Here is a 19502-nt window from a genome sequence, read left to right as displayed (position 1 = left end):
ATCGGGCAGATGTGACCTCAGCAGCACACAGAGGCTCTTTGTGTCCCAGGGATTTAGAGTCCCCTGGGCCTCCTGCTTTTAAACATTAACAGACCACTGTCGAGAGTGGCAGGCCCAGTTCAGCACAGCACAGCACAGCACAGCCTAGCGAGAGAGCGAGAGAGAGAGAGATTTCCATACATATGATATCAGAGAAGCCCCATACTGTACATGCATTCACTTTAGATTCATCAGCTCCACCACTATTCCCAGCGCACTAGTGATGTTGTATTCTGGGCATACAATAACAACTGGACACAAGTATCAGTAAGGCCCTTCTCACTCACTCACATGAAATGTTAACAGGGCCCAGAAGCACTCTTCATACATTACAAAGCCCTATGTGTTTGCTTTGTATGCATCAGATCTGTTGCTATACTTCCCGATGCACTATGATGTATATTCCCTGTACTCACAGGGTATACGATAATTGCTGGAAAGAGATACCACTAAGGCTCTTCACACACACTTGCACGCAATATATAATAAGCAAGACCCAACTTACTCCACTTACTGTGCCTTCAGAAAGTATTCATATACCCTTGACTTATTTACATGTTTTACATTTACATTTTAGTCATATAGCAGAAGCTCTTATCCAGAGCAGTTAGTCCATTCATCTTAAGATACAATAACTAGGTGGGACAACCACATATCACATTCATAGAAAGGGGGGGGGGGTGTAAGACTCCCTTAGAAGAGAAAGGGTTTCGGGTGCTTTTGAAAGATGGGCAGAGACTGCTGTCCAAGCTTCAGGGGGAAAGCTGGTTCCACCATTAGGGTGCCGAGACAGAGAAGAGTTTGGACTGGGCTGAGCGGGAGCTGCCCTCCCGTAGGGGTGGGAGGGCCAAGAGACCAGAGGTTGCAGAACGGAGTGCTAGGGTTGGGGTGTAGGGTTTGATCATAGCCTAAAGGTAGGGAGGGACAGTTCCTCTTGCTGCTTTATACGCAAGCACCATGGTCTTGTAGTGAATGAGAGCTTCGACTGGAAGCCAGTGGAGTATGTGGAGGAGCGGGTTGACTTGGGAGAATTTGGGAAGGTTGAAAACTAGGTGGGGGCTGTAGCATTCTGGATAGGTTGCAGGGGTTTCATGGCACAAGCAGGCAGCCCAGTCAACAGGGAGTTGCAGTAGTCCAGACAGGATATAATGAGTGCCTGGATTAGAACCTGCGCTACTTCCTGTGTGAGGTAGGGTCGTACTCTACTGATGTTGTAGAGTATTAACCTGCAGGAGCGAGTCACTGCTTTGCACTCTGGGAAGGTGGCACTGTGGAATTGTTAACTGTGATGCAGAGGTCTTTGAGCGGGCAGGAAGAGCAGCTCCTTCTTGTTGAGGTTGAGCTTGAGAGGGTGTGCCGACATCCAAGTTGAGATATCTTCCAGGCCCTCAGAGATGCGTGTCGCCACCTGGGTGTCACAAGGGGGAAGGAGAAAAGTAGTTGAGTGTCATCCACATAGCAATGACAGTAGAGACCATGTGAGGATATGACGGAGCTGAGTGACTTGGTGTATAGAGAGAAGAGGAGAGGGCCTAGAACTGAGCCCTGGGGGACACCAGAAGTGAGAGTATGTGCTGTGGACACAGATCCACTCCACGTCACCTGGTAGGAGCGACCTGCCAGGAAGGATGCAATCCAAGAGTATGCAGAGCCTGAGATGCCCAGCCCCGAGAGGATGGAGAGGAGGATCTGATGGTTCACGGTGTCGAAGGTAGCAGATGATGAGAACAGGATGATGAGAACAAAGGAGAGAGTCAGCTTTGGAAGTGCAGAGAGCCTCCGTGACAGAGAGAAGAGCAGTCTCAGTTGAGTGACCTATCTTGAAGCCTGACAGGTTAGGGTCAAGAAGATCGTTCTGAGAAAGATAACGAGAGAGTTGATCAGATACATCACGCTCAAGTGATTTGGAAAGAAAAGAAAGAAGGGATACAGGTCTATATTTGTCGAGTGTTGGTTTCTTGAGGAGGGGAGCGGCTCAGGCCATTTTGAAGTCAGAGGTGATGCAACCAGTGGTTAGGGAAGAGTTGTTGAGGGAAGTAACTTATTCCACATTTTGATGTCTTACAGCCTGAATTCAAAATGGATTAAAACAATGTCTACACGCAATTGCCCATAATGACAGTGGCAACATGTTTTTAAAAATATTTGCAAATTAAATACAGAAATACCATTTACATAAGTATTCACACCCTGAGTCAATACTTTTAAGAAGCAGTATTACTTTAGTGCCTTGTTGCAAACAGGATGCATGTTTTGGAATATTTTTTTCATTCTGTCAATTAGGTTAGTATTGTGGAGTAACAACAATGTTTTGAACTATCACACCCATTAAACTATGTAACTGTTTTAAAGTCACCATTGGCCTCATGGTGAAATCCCTGAGCGGTTTCCTTCCTCTTTGGCAGCTGAGTTAAGAAGGACGCCTGTATCTTTGTAATGACTGGGTTTATTGATACTCCATCCAAAGTGTAAATAATAATGTCATGCTCAAAGGTATATTCAATGTCTGCCTTTTTATTTTTAGCCATCTACCAATAGATGCCCTTCTTTGCGGGGAATTGGAAAACCTCCTGGGTCTTTGTGGTTGAATCTGTGTTTGAAATTCATTGCTTGACCGAGTGGCTTACATATAATTGTATGTGTGGGGTACAGATGATGAGGTGGTCAAATGTTGAACCCTATTATTGCTCACAGAGTGAGTTTGTGCAACTTAATATGTGACTTGTTAAGCAAACTTCTTTGGGAAAGGTGGGGCGCTATCTCGACAACATCCGGTGAAATTGCAGAGTGCGAAATTCAAAATACAAAAATCATAATATTAAACACTAAAAATGCAAGTGTCATACATCATTTAAAAGCTTAATTTATTGTTAATCCAGCCGCTTTGTCAGATTTCAAAAAGGCTTTACGGCGAAAGCATACCATGCGATTATCTGAGGACAGCGCCCAGCATACAAAAGCATTATAAACATTTTCCAAACCAGCAGAGGCGTCGCAAAAGTCAGAAAGGGCGATAAAATAAATCACTTACCTTTGAAGACCTTCCTCTGTTTGCAATCCCAAGGGTCCCAAGCTACACAACAAATGGTCATTTTGTTCGATAAAGTAATTTTATTTGGCGGGCTTGATTCAGTAATCGATCTGTTCCACTCGTTCAAAGTGCATACAAAGGAAACCCAAAAGTTACCAATACACTTTGTCCAAACAATCCTGCCTTATCAGTTCTGTTATACTCACAGACATTACTTTAACAGTTTTAGAAACTTCAGAGTGTTTTCTATCCAATACTACCAATTATATGTATATCCTAGCTTCTGGGCCTGAGTAACAGGCAGTTTACTTTGGGCACGTCAGTCATGCGAACTTCCGAATACTTAATCCCTAAGATTAAGCAAATTTTTACTCCTGAATTTATTTAGTCTTGCCATAGCAAATGGGTCGAGTACTTATAGACTAAAGACATTTCAGCTTTTTTTTTTTGTAAAAATTTGTAAAAAATTACAATAAACATAATTCCACTTTGACATTATGGGGTATAGTGTGTAATACATTTTAAATTCAGGCTGTAATGCAACACAATGTGGAAAAAGTCAAACGGTGTGAATTCTTTCTGAAGGCAATACTAGATTGTCCCATTTCACTCTGCCATAGAACACCTTTTCAGCCGGGGTCAACACCCGTACATCAATTTAGCTTATGTCCAGTGATGCGTCTGTTGTTGTCATTTCACAGTGCATGCGTGCGGAATATGTCTCAATACACTGTTTTGAAAACTACTGAGCTAAGTGTTCTTTTTTTAAATGCTTAATATTACAAGCCGTATAGGCCTATTTAACATAAACTCATCTGCATTCACAGAGGATCATTTCTTTGGTTTGTAATTTCATGATTATACACAGCCATGGTTCAAGCTACAGATGATTCACTGATATTTGGTTCATTTTGGTTAATAGTAATGATGCAGCATTTACATTAATTAAGGAAATTAAACTGTACATTTACATATATTATTCATTTGTATGTATGCAATGTAGGCACATAATATTTGCTCATTTCAGAAAAGTCTGTATAAGACAATGGTAAATCGAAGCAGGAAATAGAAGACGCACAAATCCACACATTAATAAAATATTGTAGTTTGTTGTCTCGCATCCCCTGCGACGAAGAGAAGCATAATTTTTCACCAATGAGCCCCTTCTTCTTGAGGACTAACCCAGGCCCTGGTTTATTAAGTTATTTCCCTTGCTTCGCAAATAAAATTCTCTGCATAAATCACTCAAATGATCCTTCAGACTGTCAGGACCAAGAGTGGCTTTCTCTATCCTATCAGCTTCAGACCAGGTTATGCAAATCCCCTTTGCCACTGTGTTCGATATCTATTGAGATGCTTCAATTGTGCCTTGTTTGTCCTCAAATCTGCCCGCTTGTCTCCATATTATTCTCTGACCTTGATAAAAGTGACACTAAGCATCAAGCCATCACCAAGTCAGTAATCCATTATCAAAAAGAGCATGCCAATTTAACTAAGCCTGCAACACTGACCCGCTAACCTTGACCTTGTAAATAGCACAATGGGGGGAGGCCACAGTTTGTGCATTGGATATCTGCTTGGGAGAACACTGGCAAGGGCTCCTATGGTCTGTCTCTCTCTAAGCCTGTTTAGGCTGAATTCAATCAGATCCAGTACTAGGCCTATAGGGTCTGAACCAGAAAATTATCATAAGGTTAGGTAGCTATGCTGATGTGTTTCAGACCCAGTAAAGCTCCGGTAGCAAAGCATCCTGATAGCAGACACAGAGGCCTGAATGATCCTGCTTTTCAGCTAATTCGGTGGGATAAACATCTGTCATAAGTTGACTCAAATGGAACTCCAGCTTAAAACTGAGTTTCAGCTTGATCCCAAACAGCTGTTTGAGGACCCGCTATGGCCTGCTTGCACAGAGGGTCTCTATGGCCTTGGCTGAATGGGAACCCCAAATCTAAAGGGACAAAGAGTCCCTTAACAATGTCCACCCAATGCAATGGTACCCAGGGAGCAAAGGAGCACTCCCTATTTATCTGTGTGTGAATGACTATTCCGCATTCCTCTCTAGCCACCATGCATCATGCACTGGGTGCAATGAACAGGACTGACATGTCTTTACAACTGCTGTATCTATGGGCCTCTATGCTTGACCAACACATTCCCTGATCCGTCTGTCCATGTATCTATGTTATTATCAATCTATGTTTCTATATCTATGTTTCTATATTTGTTTCTATATCTATGTTTCTCTCTACAGTGCCTTCAAAAAGTATTCACACCCCTTTTTCCACAGCCTGAATTTAAAATTGATTAGATTGAGATTTTGTGTCACTGATCGACACATAATACCCCATAATGTGAATTTTGTTTGTAGAAAATGTTTGTAATTAATAAAAATTTCAAAGCATAAATGTTTTGAGTCAATGACAAGCCTAAATAAGTTCAGGAGTAAAAATGTGCTTAACAAATCACATATCACTCATTCCGTGTTCAAAAGTAGCGGTTAACATGATTTTTGAATGACTACCCAATCTCAAAAAAGCAGATGCTGAATATCCCTTTGAGCATGGTGAAGTTATTAATTAGGCTTTGGAGGGTGTATTAATACACCCAGTCATTACAAAGATACAGGCGTCCTTCCTAACAGTTGCCAAAGAGGAAGGAAACTGCTCAGGGATTTCACCATGAGGCCAATGGTGATTTTAAAACTGAGGATGGGATCAAGAACATTGTAGTTACTCCACAATATTAGCCTAAATGACAGAGTGAAAAGAAGGAAGCATGTACAGAAGAAAAATATTCCAAAACATGCATCCTGTTTGCAACAAGGCACTCTAGTAAAAAGATGGGCAAATAAATGAATGTTTTGACCTGAATACAAAGTATTGTGTTTGGGACAATTCCAGCACAACACATCACTGAGTACCACTATTCAAATTTAAAGAATGGTGGTGGCTGCATCATGTTATGGGTATACTTGTCATCGGCAAGGACTTGATGACAAGTTTTGCAATTTATTTATTTGTTTATTTCTTAAACTGGCTTGAAAATCTATGTCAATGCTTGAAAATGGCTGTCTTGTTGATGATCAACCATCAACTTGACAGAGCTTGAAGATTTTTTAAAAGAATAATGTGCAAATATTGTACAATCCAGGTGTGCAAACCTCTTAGAGACTTACCCAAAAAGACTCACAGCTGCAAATGCCACCAAAGGTGTTTCTACAAAGTATTGACTCAGGGGTGTGAATATGTATGTATATAAGATATTTCTTATTTCTGTATTTAATTTTCAATAAATAAATAACAAATCTGAAACACTGTCATTCTGGGGTACTGGTTGAGAATAAGAAATGTAATCCATTTTGAATTCAGGCTGTAACACAACAAAATGTGGAACAAGTCAAGGGATATTAATACTTTCTGAAGACAATGTATCTATCTGGCTGACAGGCTGTCTCTATATTTACATAAAGCAAATTTGGAAATTTGCAATTAAACAGAATGGAATGGTACAACACATAAAAGCACATGAGTGGGTCACAAGCTAAAAACACTGACACATTTGGCACACATGCTACCTCTCTTTACGTGCTACACATCAGCCCCATGTCAAGGGGAATGGGTGGACATAACATATGGGGCAGTATCCTGGGTTCACACAGAGGACAGGGGAGTATGGGCCCTCTCAGGATTAGAAGGGAGTAGCTCTGATGATTCTGTCAAGGATGGCAATGAATTCAACACCAACATCTTTAAATCAAACTATTTACATCTAGGGCCAACAGTAATAACAAGAATGAGCTAGGATTTCAAAGTGTACAATAACTTACAACGTTAGAAACATACAGTAACTCAGTGATAACAGGGCATGTGTGGGATTCTGAGGAGAGGAAGTATGGGTGTTGTCATCTCTAAAGCATGGGTTGTGAAGAATAAAAACAAAACAACCAAGACTAGTTGGCCTTAATTTGTAATTGATTGGGTTAGGCCTGTGTTAATCCCACTGAGCTTCAATGGCACATCCTTTCATACACCTGTGACTGTAGGGGAGGATGAGAACAAGCTCTCATTAAACCCCATACTCCCGTTGGTAGAACCCTGTTGAGCAGCTTTAAAGAACTGCCCCTCATCAGAATGATAAGTGGCAAATACAGTAGCAGGGTCACGTTTTTTAAAGATTTCCTCTTCGTACTCTCAAACAAAATGTCTTCCCGTATTGTACACGGGCCTTTGAAGGTGATCAGTGATGGGCCTTGCATGTGGTTATCTTCTCAGGTCCTAATTTGATGACTGTGTACTGTTTTCACGTGCTAGTGTTACATGCCAAGTTAGCTGAGTTAGCGTGGTGGAAATGTTTAATCTAGAGCTAAGTGTAGCAGTGTGACGTTGTTCCCCTAGATTACGCACCAACGTGCACACAAGGACCAGTTCAAATAGGGTAGATCAAGAGGGGATTAATAATTTCATAATACCAATATTAATAATTCAGAGTGTGCTTTTTATTTAATTACAGCTGCATAGCTAATGTTATTTTTTGTGTGCAAACACTTTTTCATATCTATATTGTAAATTCACTTGATTGTAAAAGTTTTGTACATTTTGGTTTGGTCCATCTGTGTCTGTGTTACCGTACCCTTCTATTGTTCTCTCTTTCCTGACCTTCAGCTAGCGAGGTATGTTGTCCTTAGCTCCGTTATTTTTCAATATAAAACTGCGTTAATGTTACACAATGTGCTGTGGCGGAGATCTTTGTTGTGCCGTGGTGGAGATCTTTGTGGGCTATACTCGGCCTTGTCTCAGGATGGTAAATTGGTGGTTGAAGATATCCCTCTAGTGGTGTGGGGGCTGTGCTTTGGCAAAGTGGGTGGGGTTATATCCTTCCTGTTTTGGCCCTGTCCGGGGGTGTCATCGGATGGGGCCACAGTGTCTCCTGACCCCTCCTGTCTCAACCTCCAGTATTTATGCTGCAGTAGTTTATGTGTCGGGGGGCTAGGGTCAGTTTGTTATATCTGGAGTACTTCTCCTTTCCTATCCGGTGTCCTGTGTGAATTTAAGTATGCTCTCTCTAATTCTCTCTTTCTTTCTCTCTCTCGGAGGACCTGAGCCCTAGGACCATGCCTTAGGACTACCTGACATGATGACTCCTTGCTGTCCCCACTCCACCTCCAGTTTCAACTGTTCTGCCTGTGATTATTATTATTTGACCATGCTGGTCATTTATGAACATTTGAACATCTTGGCCATGTTCTGTTATAATCTCCACCCGGCACAGCCAGAAGAGGACTGGCCACCCCTCATAGCCTGGTTCCTCTCTAGGTTTCTTCCTAGGTTTTGGCCTTTCTAGGGAGTTTTTCCTAGCCACCGTGCTTCTACACCTGCATTGCTTGCTGTTTGGGGTTTTAGGCTGGGTTTCTGTACAGCACTTTGAGATATCAGCTGATGTAAGAAGGGCTATATAAATGAATTTGATTTGATTTGATTTGCTGTTCTGGTTGCATAAGTTTTGTTAAATATTTATATTGTACATATTGTATGTTAAAAAGTATTGTCGAGCTCGCTTGTGGGTCCTTGGGACAGTGTTTGAGTGAGTTTCCAGGTGCTCGCGCAGGTGCTTGAGAGTTGTGACTGCGCCAAGGGCTAACATATTGTACGTTGTCTCTTCGTGCGCAGGACAAATAAAAATCCAACAAGCAGACCTCAAGTTGTGGCAGTGTCCTCATTAAATTACACAACGCAGAACGAACCACGCTACACAAGCATGTTGATTTTTAATCCAAGGGTATCTTGCTATTGACACACTTGGTGAACTATGCAAGAGAACGCGACAATAACATGAATTAGTGAGACAGTATAGACAGTGCAGGTGAGTGAAGGTAGGGTAGACCGAGCAAGTGCTTTGTAGTTGTTACCATGTCCCTCCCCTTCATGTTAAGGTTTTTAGAAATTGTAGCAAATGTATTAAAATATTAAACTGAAATATCACATTTACATAAGTATTCAGAGCCTTTATTCAGTACTTTGTTGAAGCCTTTGGCAGCGATTACAGCCTTGAGTCTTCTTGGGTATGACACTACAAGCTTGGCACACCTGTATTTGGGGAGATTCTCACATTCTTCTCTGCAGATCCTCTCAAGCTCAGTCAGGTTGGATGGGGAGCATCGCTGCAAAACTATTTTCAGGTCTTTCCAGAGATGTTCGATTGGGTTCAAGTTTGAGCTCTGGCTGGGCCACTCAAGGACATTCAGAGACTTGTCCCGAAGCCACTCCTGCTTTGTCTTGGCTGTGTGCTTTGAGTTATTGTCCTGTTGGAAGCTGAACCTTCACCCAGACTGAGGTCCTGTGCGCTCTGGAGTAGGTTTTCATGAAGGATCTCGCTGTACTTTGCTTCGTTCCTCTTTCCTTCGATCCTGACTAGTCTCCCAGTCCCTGCTGCTGAAAAACATCTCCAAAGCATGATGCTGCCACCACTATTCTTCACCATAGGGATGGTGCCAGGTTTCCTACAGATGTGACGCTTGGCATTCAGGCAAAAGAGTTTCATCAGACCAAAGAATCATGTTTCTCATGGTCAGAGTCCCTTAGGTTGCCTTTTGTCAAACTCCAAGCAGGCTGTCATGTGCATTTTACTGAGGAGTGGCTACCGTCTGGCCACTCTAACATAAATGCCTAATTGGTGGAGAGCTGGTTGTCCTTCTGGAAGGTTCTCCCATCTCCACAGAGGAACTCTGGAGCTTTGTCAGAGTGACCATCGGGTTCTTGGTCACCTCCTTGACCAAGGCCCTTCTCCCCCGATTGCTCAGTTTGGCCAGGCAGCCAGTTCTAGGAAGAGTCTTGTTGGATTTAATAATGATGGAGACCACTGTGTTCTTGGGGACCTTCAATGCAGCAGAAATGTTTTGGTTTCCTTCCCCAGATCTTTGCCTTGACACAATCCTGTCTGGTCTACGGACAACACCTTTGACCTCATGGCTTGTTTTTGGATCTGACATGCAATGTCAACTGTGGAACCTTATATAGAGAGGTGTGTGCCTTTCCACATCATGTCCAATCAATTGAATTTACCACAAGTGGACTCCAATTGAGTTGTAGAAAGAGCTCAAGGATGATCAATGGAAACAGGATGCATATGAGCTCAATTTCGATTCTTATAGCAAAGTGTTTGAAATCTTATGTAAATAAGGTATTTTGTTTTTTTTATTTGTAATACATTTGCAAACATTTCTAAAACCCTGTTTTACTTTGTCATTATGGGGTAATGTGTGTAGATTGATGAGAAATAATTCATATTTCATCAATTTTAGAATAATGCTGTAACGTAACAACATGTGGAAAATGTCAAGGGGTCTGAATAATACCGAATGCACTGTACACACAATGTATTTTTGCAATTAAGGCACATATAACATTATTTTTTTGTAACACATATAAAAGGGGAATACCCTGAACTCCATGCATTATTTGTCCGTGCCAATAAAATGTCAATTTCAGTCAATTTCTGATGGATTATAAAAAGTGGAGAAGTTTGGAGTATCTTCATGCATTGTCCAACTGTTGCATTTACTATAATTGTTTTTAAAACTTTTAACAATTCTGCTGACTGTTGCTCAAGTAAATTGCATCTATTTTTTACAGTTTAAATATACCACTAATCCATAGGGTAGCATGTTGGTTTGAATCCACAGGCCTATAAACTGACCGAACTGACTGCTGTCAGTTCTTTACATTTTACCAGCAGAAGAATACGGTTCTCGTAAAAGAGATGAGTAGCCGTACGAAGTCATTCAATGGACATATACACACGCCACCTGCTGAGATATTCCAAAATAAAACCACACCAAAATAAAGATTCACTGCCATGTTTTTTTCAAGAAAGAGAAAAAAAGATTGAATAAATGGAGTGGACTATTGGTCCAATGCAGCATATACTGTACCTTCAGGCCATGAATATCTAAAAGGGCCTGTGTCAGAGATCATAAATGCCATTTTGATGGCTTATGAATCTCATTGGATTTATGATTATTAGCTGTGTGACGGTTATGGCTCACCCCATACTAATGGACTGGGGTAGTCCATGGTATAGCCCACATAAGTTACAGTAAAATGGAAGAAGCATATTAGAGCTCATTATAGACCTATATGCTAAATCAACTATCCACAAGTCATTCAAAACTTCAGGCCACGTGCACTCTCTATTCCTAATCTAATCTGCCTTTAAACTTTTCCATGACTCTAAAAGTAGCTTCTCTATCCTATCCTCAATCAGCAATTTGTATTTTTCATATGACACTTGTTAGCAATGCTAAAAGTTAGTTCTTAAAAAGGGGGGGAAAGAAGATATTCTATCAAGGGATTGACGCCCCTCCCTTACTCCTCCTTGTCTCCTATAACATTCCTCTGTCTAGTGTCTATGCCCTCAAAACAGCATCAATAAAATAAGTGGGTGCAGACAAGAGAAGGCATGAGCTGATTTTCAATGGGATTTAAGCAGAGGAGACACAGGGGCAGAAATCTTTTCCCTTTTGTCTGCTGTTGAAATGGGTCTGATGAGGCGCGAGCTAGAGGCTCTGCTTGTCATATAGGTCCTGATCTCTTGTGAGAACGTGAATCCCATCATTTCGAGCTCTGCACCGAATCAGGGTACATTCCTTTCCGGGAGAGGAAGATGAGGGCCAAATGAAGTGAGACCAACTTACAAGAAAGTGCAAAAAAAAGAAAAAAATTGAGAGGTTTCCTTCAAAATGTTCAGATCAGTGTACTTTCACTGTATTGGCTTGGTTTCTTTTAATGGAATCCTTTTGGTTTGTCTTAAAGGCCCAGTGCATCAACAATTTGATTTTCCTGTGTTTTATATATATTTCCACACTATGAGATTGGAATAACAATGTGAAATTGTTAGAATTATGATAATGCCCTGTTAGTGTAAGAGCTGTTTGAAAAGACTGCCTGAAATGTCAGCTTGTTTTGGTGGAATGCAGTTTTGGGCTTCCATTGTGACATCACCATGTGGAAATTAGTTAATAGACCAATAAGAAAGAGCGTTCCAAACCTCTCTGCCAATAACAGCACATTTTCAGTTTTCTCCTCCCCACTTAGACCACTCCCAGACAGTCCTAGAAAAATTCTTGCTTGCGAAATTACCCTTTGCTAAGAACCTATTTTTGCTTATTTTTTTTCTTCCATGAAAACAGTTAGGTACTTAACTGTTACCCAGTAATTATTTGACAATGAGATAAAAACGTCTGCATTGGAACTTTAAAATTTTCTCTCTTTGCAAGACATTTCAACTGATTATGAGTACTTTGCAATCTGCGACAGCATGATTAATGCTTCACTTTCATGAGGAGAATTTTAACAGCACCTCTTCAGCGCTCAATGCACACCCAATTATGCGTCTGAGCCAGTAACCTTGAATTTATGTCGCCATGGCAACAAAACTGGTCATGCATTATGGATTGTCATTGAAATTCTACACCCCTACCTAACATAATGAGAGCCCAGGACTTAATCAAATCAGCTATTCTGTGTGACACAAAGTGAAGAAGTAGTTCTCATTGTTGGGCGCCCTGCAGAAGGCACCAGGCCTGACGGGTCCGGCAGATGTAGAGCTGTAGCCTGATAGATGGCTCCCATATACATCAGTGAACATATAGACAGATGGTCCTCAATGCCTGGAATTTCCAGGCCAGGAAGCAGCTGTTCAGGCTAACCTCTGCTGTCCGTCTCACCTTGTTGTCATGGAACATTGAGCAGAGAAGGAGAATGTGATGGTGGATGGCTACACTGTGTAGGGCTGTAGAGGAGTATAGGACCACTGAGACTGGGGCCTGTTGCCTGGCTGGATTTCAAATTAAGAATTTTCACTAGGGTAGCACTTTTTGGCACTCCTCTTTCTCTCTTCTCTTCTCTCTATCTCTCTCTCTCTCTCTCTCTCTCTCTCCCTCTCTCTCTCTCTCTCTCTCTCTCTCTCTCTCTCTCTCTCTCTCTCTCTTTTGCCTTCCTATTTTATTGTTTTGGCTTGCCTTCTGGTCTGGGTGGTAGTGAAGTAGTAGTCCCTTTCTTTTGCACACGACCGGGAAAAGAGGTAGAGAGGCCAAGGATGAAATCCTTTTTCTTCTTTTTCTCTCCCCACCTTCCTCGCGCTCTTCCTCCCTCTCTCTCTCTCTCTCTTATCAATTCCCTCTCTTCACTGCTCCGTCCCAGTCCTATGACAGATCACATAATTGTAGTAAATCACTGTGCTGTATTAACGCAATTTATTTTTCATCTCCTCCTGGCTCCATCCCCTCTGCTCCCCTCTCTGTTGCTTTTCTTGAGGCCCATCCCTGGCTTTTACATAAAATATTGATTGCTCGTGTATTTCTCTCATTGTATGTAAGCATTTTTATTCGCCAAAAGGCAAGTTGAGGAAGCCAGTCTCTCCTCAAGTGCTTTTAGTACCTCAGCAGTTTCCTTTGCAGTCCCTGGTTTTTCCCCTGCATCATCGGTACAGACTGGAGTAGGAGGAGAGACTGGTGAGGACTACTGAGGGTTGAATGGAATCACCAGGCATGACCGTAGCTTCCTGTTGGTCAAGGGCCTGTCTTTGTCAATGTGTAGAGTTGGGCCATTGATTATTCCATCACACACACTCTGACACACGCGCGCTCACACACACACTCCACAGCATAGTGGTATGTACAGGAGGTTCCTCATCCTCACATAATTCATAATGATACACAGTATTCTAAATGAAGCAAAATGATGTCTGCAGTTGATAAACAACCAGATCAGCGCTAATTGGATGACAGCCCAGTTGTCGAATATGTCTAAAACGTCCAACACGTCTGCTCATCTCCAATTACCATGACGTCTGAGTTAGAGTAGGAGCACCCAGAGAGTGGGAGACAGACGTCATGTGAAATGTTTCTGGATGTTTTCAGATGTGCTTGATGAATCTTGCTCATTCTGCCTGATGACACCCCAGCCTCTCTCTCTCTCTCTCTCTCTCTCTCTCTCTCTCTCTCTCTCTCTCTCTCTCTCTCTCTCTCTCTCTCTCTCTCTCTCTCTCTCTCTCTCTCATCACATATGCTTCTGGTGTCACCTGTCATAAAGTGTATTCTTAGCCTCTCTCTCTCTCTCCCAGGATTTGGGACACTCAGGAATTCGTTACTGGAGGGATGTATATTCTTCTCTATTATTATACACAACGTATAAGCTTACCTAGCCTGTCCCTGCAGTCAATGACCATTTCCCCTCTTTGGCCTCATGGGATGGAATGTTATTAATATTAATATAATATTTTCAAAAGCACGATGAAAATCTGGTGTTTCTATGTCAAACTGTTTTGTTATATTTCAGTCTGCTGTGATGTATATAAAGTGTAATATTGGGACGCAAACTCAAAATGGAATACATTTCAAATCTATATCTGACATGGTACAGGTACATTTTCGTTTCAAAGAAGATTTGTTAAAGACTACCAACAATCACTCTGCATGATTCTGAATTAGCCCACTGCAGTAAAAGGTTTTAATGGAATAGTGTTTATAAGACATGGCGCCAGAATGGTAAATCAGAACACAGATGACTTTTACGCGTACAGTATACTGTATGCTGTGACCACAAAGCACAATAAGTGATTCAAAGAATGTCCCAAACTTTGCATTAAGTTATGTAATTCAAATGAACAAGAGATATTATTTTATGAGTTGCGCAAATAAATAAATAATCGCTCATTAATTACAGTATGTGCCACATAGCCTTGGGTTTCATACATGTTAACATCAGAAGCCTCGTCCCTAAGTTTGTTTTATTCACTGTTTTAGCACACTCCGCCAACCCTGATGTCCTAGACTTTTCTGAATACTGGCATAGGAAGGCCACCAAAAATTCTGAAATGTTCATCCCCAACCACAACATTTTCCGTCAAAATAGAACTGCCAAAGTGGGCGGAGTTGCAATCTACTGCAGAGATAGCCTGCAGAATTCTGTCTTACTATCCAAGTCTGTGCCCAAACAGTTCGAGCTTCTACTTTTAAAAATCAACCTTTCCAGAAACAAGTCTCTCACTGTTGCCGCTTGTTATAGACCCCCTCAGCCCCCAGCTATGCCCTGGACACCATATGTGAATTGATTGCCCCCCATCTATCTTCAGAGTCCGTACTGTTAGGTGACCTAAACTGGGATATGCTTAACGTCATACAATCCGTCCTACAATCTAATCAAGATGCCCTCAATCTCACATAAATTATCAAAGAACCTACCAGGTACAACCCCAAATCCGTAAAAATGGGCACCCTCATAGATATTATCCTGACCAACTTGCCCTCCAAATACACCTCTGCTGTCTTCAACCAGGATCTCAGCGATCACTGCCTCATTGCCTGTGTCCATAATGGTCAATTGACCACCCCTCATCACTGTCAAACGCTCCCTAAAATACTTCAGCGAAAAGGCCTTTCTAATCGACCTGGCCAGGTTATCCTGAAAGGATATTGACCACATCCCATCAGTAGAGGATGCCTGGTTGTTCTTTAAAAGAGCATTCCTCACCACCATACGCATGCCCAATAAAAAAAAACAACTAAGACAGATATAGCCCCTGGTTCACTCCTGACTTGACTGCCCTTAACCAACACAAAAACAACGTGTGGCGTATTGCATTAGCATCGAATAGCCCCTGCGATATGCAACTTTTCAGGGAAGTCAGAATCAAAATGCACAGTCAGTTAGGAAAGCAAAGGCTAGTTTTTTTAAACAGAAATTTGCATCCTGTAGCACTAATTCCAAAAATGTTGGGACACTGTAAAGTCCATGGAGAATAAGAGCATCTCTTCCCAGAGGCTAGGAAACACTGTCACCACCGATAAATCTACGATAATCGAGAATTTAATTAAGTATTTTACTACGGCCGACCATGCTTTCCACCTGGCTACCCGTACTCGACAAACAGTTCTGCACTCCCCGCAGCAACTTATCACCACATTCTTATTGGCAGACTCAAAAGCCTTGGTTTCTCTGTGGCCTCCAACTGCTCTTAAATGATAGTAATACTAAATGCATGCTCTACTAACAATCGCTGCCCACACCCGCCCGACCGACTAGCATCACTACTCTGGACGGTTCGGACCTAGACTATGTGGACAACTACAAATACCTAGGTGTCTGGATAGACTGTAAACTCTCCTTCCAGACCCAGATCAAACATCTCCAATCCAAAGTTAAATCTAGAATTGGCTTCCTATTTCACAACAAAGCCTCCGTCACTCATGCAGCCAAACATACCCTCGTAAAACTGACTATCCTATCAATCCTTGACTTCGGCAATGTAATTGACAAAATAGCCTCCAACACTCTACTCAGCAAATTGGATGGAGTCTATCACAGTGCCATCCGTTTTGTCACTAAAGCCCCATATACTACCCACCACTGCGACCTGTGTGCTGTCATTGGCTGTCCCTCGCTACATATCCATCACCAAAGCCACTGGCTACAGGTCATCTGTAAGTCTTTGCTAGATGGTCACCATATCACTGGTCACCATATCAACGGTCACAATATCAACACCCACTCTACGTGCTCCAGCAGGTATATTTCAGTGGTCATCCCCAAAGCCAACACCTCTTTGGCCGCCTTTCCTTCTAGTTCTCTGCTGCCAATGACGGGAACTACTTGCAAAAGTCACTGAAGCTGGAAACTTATATCTCCCTCACTAACTATAAGCATCAGCTGTCAGAGCAGCTTACCGATCACTGCACCTGTACACAGACTATCGGTAAATAGCCCACCCAACTACCTCATCCCCATATTGTTATCTTTTTGCACCCCAGTATCTCTACTTGCACATCATCGTCTGTACATCTATCACTCCGGTGTTAATGCTAAATTGTAATTATTTCGCCACTATGGCCTTTTTCCTGCCTTACCCCCCTAATCTTACTACATTTGCCCACACCGTATATAGCTGAGCCACTAAAGGATATTCAGATACTGTATAGCACGTAGTGACATCTGCTGATGTAAAAATGGCTTTAGAAATACATTTTATTAATTGATTTATTGTCCCGAAGCTGCGTTGTCTTGGCTTTGTGCTTAGGGTTGTTGTCCTGTTGGAAGGTGAACCTTCGCCCCAGTCTGAGTTCCTAGGTGCTCTGGAGCAGGTTTTCATCAAGGATCTCTCTGTACTTTGCGCCGTTCATCTTTCCCTTGATCCTGACTAGTTTCCCAGTCCTTGCCGCTGAAAAACATCCCCACAGCATGATGTTGCCAACACCATGCTTCACCGTAGGGATGGTGCCAGGTTTCCTGCAGACGTAACGCTTAGCATTCAGTCTTGGCAAGAGTTCAATATTGGTTTCATTAAACCAGAGAACCTTGTTTCTCATGGTCTGAGAGTCTTTAAGTGCCTTTTGGCAAACTCCAAGCGGGCTGTCATGTGCCTTTTACTGAGGAGTGGGTTCAGTCTGGCCACTAGGTTTGTAGGCATCCTTACTTCCACACACTTTTTCAGTTCTGCCCACATATTTTCAATAGGATTGAGGTCAGGGCTTTGTGATGGCCACTCCAATATCTTGACTTTGTTGTCCTTAAAGACTTTTTCCACAACTTTGGAAGTATGCTTGGGGTCATTGTCCATTTGGAATACCCATTTACGACCAAGCTTGAACTTCCTGACCTATGTCTTGAAATTTTGCTTCAATATATCCACATAATTTTTCTTTCCTCATGATGCCATCTATTTTGTGAAGTGCACCAGTCACTCCTGCAGTAAAGCAACCACACAACATGATGCTGCCACCCCCGTGCATTACGGGTTGGGACGGTGTTCTTTGTCCCTTTTTCCTCCAAACATAATGATGGTCATTATGGCCAAACAGTTCCATTTTTGTTTCATCAGACCAGAGGACATTTCTCCAAAAAGTATGATCTTGGTCCCCATGTGCAGTTGTAAACCGTAGTCTGGCTATTTTATGGTGGTTTGCAGCAGTGGCTTCTTCCTTACTGAGGTGCATTTCAGGTTATGTTGATATAGGACTCGTTTTACTGTGGAAATAGTTACTTTTGTACCTGTTTCCTCCAGCATCTTCACAAGGTCCTTTGCTGTTGTTCTGGGATTGTAAAGGTCCTGTGTGTAGCTGGTGTAGAGAGTCAGGGGCAGGACAGCAAATATGAGTAATCAACGTACTTTACTCAAAATGTACAACGAACAATCACTCACAAACAAATATGAGGAACAGAGGGTTAAATAATAAACAAGTAATTGGGTGAGTGAAACCAGGTGTGTAAGACAAAACAAATGGTAAATGAAAAGTGGACCGGCGGTGGCTAGAGGGCTGGTGACGTTGACCGGAGGACGAGGCGCAGGCGTCGGAGCGGAGGGATGGAACAGACGGGCCCCGATCCGGACGTCCGTGGGTAGCTAGTAGGTTGTCCAGCCGGATGGACAGGTCCACCAGCTGGTCCAACGTGAGGGTGGTGTCTCGGCAGGCCAACTCCCGACGGACGTCCTCGCACAGACTGCACCGGTAGTGATCCGGTGCTGGCGGCCAGGGTCCGGAAGTCCAAAGCAAAATCCTGCCGCGTTTCCTTCACTCCATACAGCTTTGGCCCACTCCAGGGCTTTGCCTGAGAAGCAGGAGACGAGGGCAGACACGCTCTCACACCCCGAATGAGCCGGGTGGACGGTCGCCAGGTAGAGCTCCAGCTGGAGTAGGAACCCCTGGCATCCGGTAGCCGTCTCATCTCATTCCCTCTGGAGTGCGAAGGGTGAAGGAGGGGTGGACAGTGGGGCATGCTGTAGTGGAGCTCGTGGAGGCACTGGAAAACCTCCTCCTCTCTCCCAACGATCCATCGTCTGCAGCACGCGATCCATGGCGGTGCCCAGATGTTGCAACATGGTTGCGTGCTGCTGGACGCGCTCCTCTACCGCCACAGGGAGGGCGTCTGCTCCTGCTGACTCCATTCCAGGTTAGTGATTCTGTAAAGGTCCTGTGTGTAGCTGGTGTAGAGAATCAGGCGCAGGACAGCAGATATGAGTAATCAAGTACTTTACTCAAAATATACAAAATATAAAGCAATATAGCGAGCCCACAAAAACGGACCGATTAACAACAAACAATCACCAACAAACAAACATGGGGAACAGAGGGTTAAATAATAAACAAGTAATTGGGTAAGTGAAACCAGATGTGTAAGACAAAACAAATGGAAAATGAAAAGTGGATCGGTGGTGGCGTCGACCGCCGGTCGCCGCCCGAACAAGGAGAGTGGCCGACTTCTGCGGAAGTTGTAACAGGGATTGATTTGCACTTTTCGCACCAAAGTATGTTCATCTCTAGGAGACAGAACACGTCTCCTTCCTGAGCGGTTTGACGGCTGCGTGGTCCCATGGTGTTTACACTTGCGTACTATTGCTTGTACAGCTAAACGTAGTAGTTTCAGGCGTTTGGAAATTGCTC

At 42.8% G+C, this 19502-nt stretch overlaps 1 pseudogene; it reads right to left on the bottom strand.

Moving 5' to 3' along the window:
• Nucleotides 1–216: 216 nt before the first annotated feature.
• LOC118944136 lies at nucleotides 217–19006 on the bottom strand (annotated as a pseudogene).
• Nucleotides 19007–19502: the final 496 nt, after the last annotated feature.

This window comes from Oncorhynchus mykiss, chromosome 25, assembly GCF_013265735.2.
Source record: "Oncorhynchus mykiss isolate Arlee chromosome 25, USDA_OmykA_1.1, whole genome shotgun sequence".
Classification (NCBI taxonomy): Eukaryota; Metazoa; Chordata; class Actinopteri; order Salmoniformes; family Salmonidae; genus Oncorhynchus; species Oncorhynchus mykiss.
The sequence above is the reverse complement of the archived record's forward strand: the minus strand, read 5'-3'. Positions and strand labels throughout refer to the sequence as shown.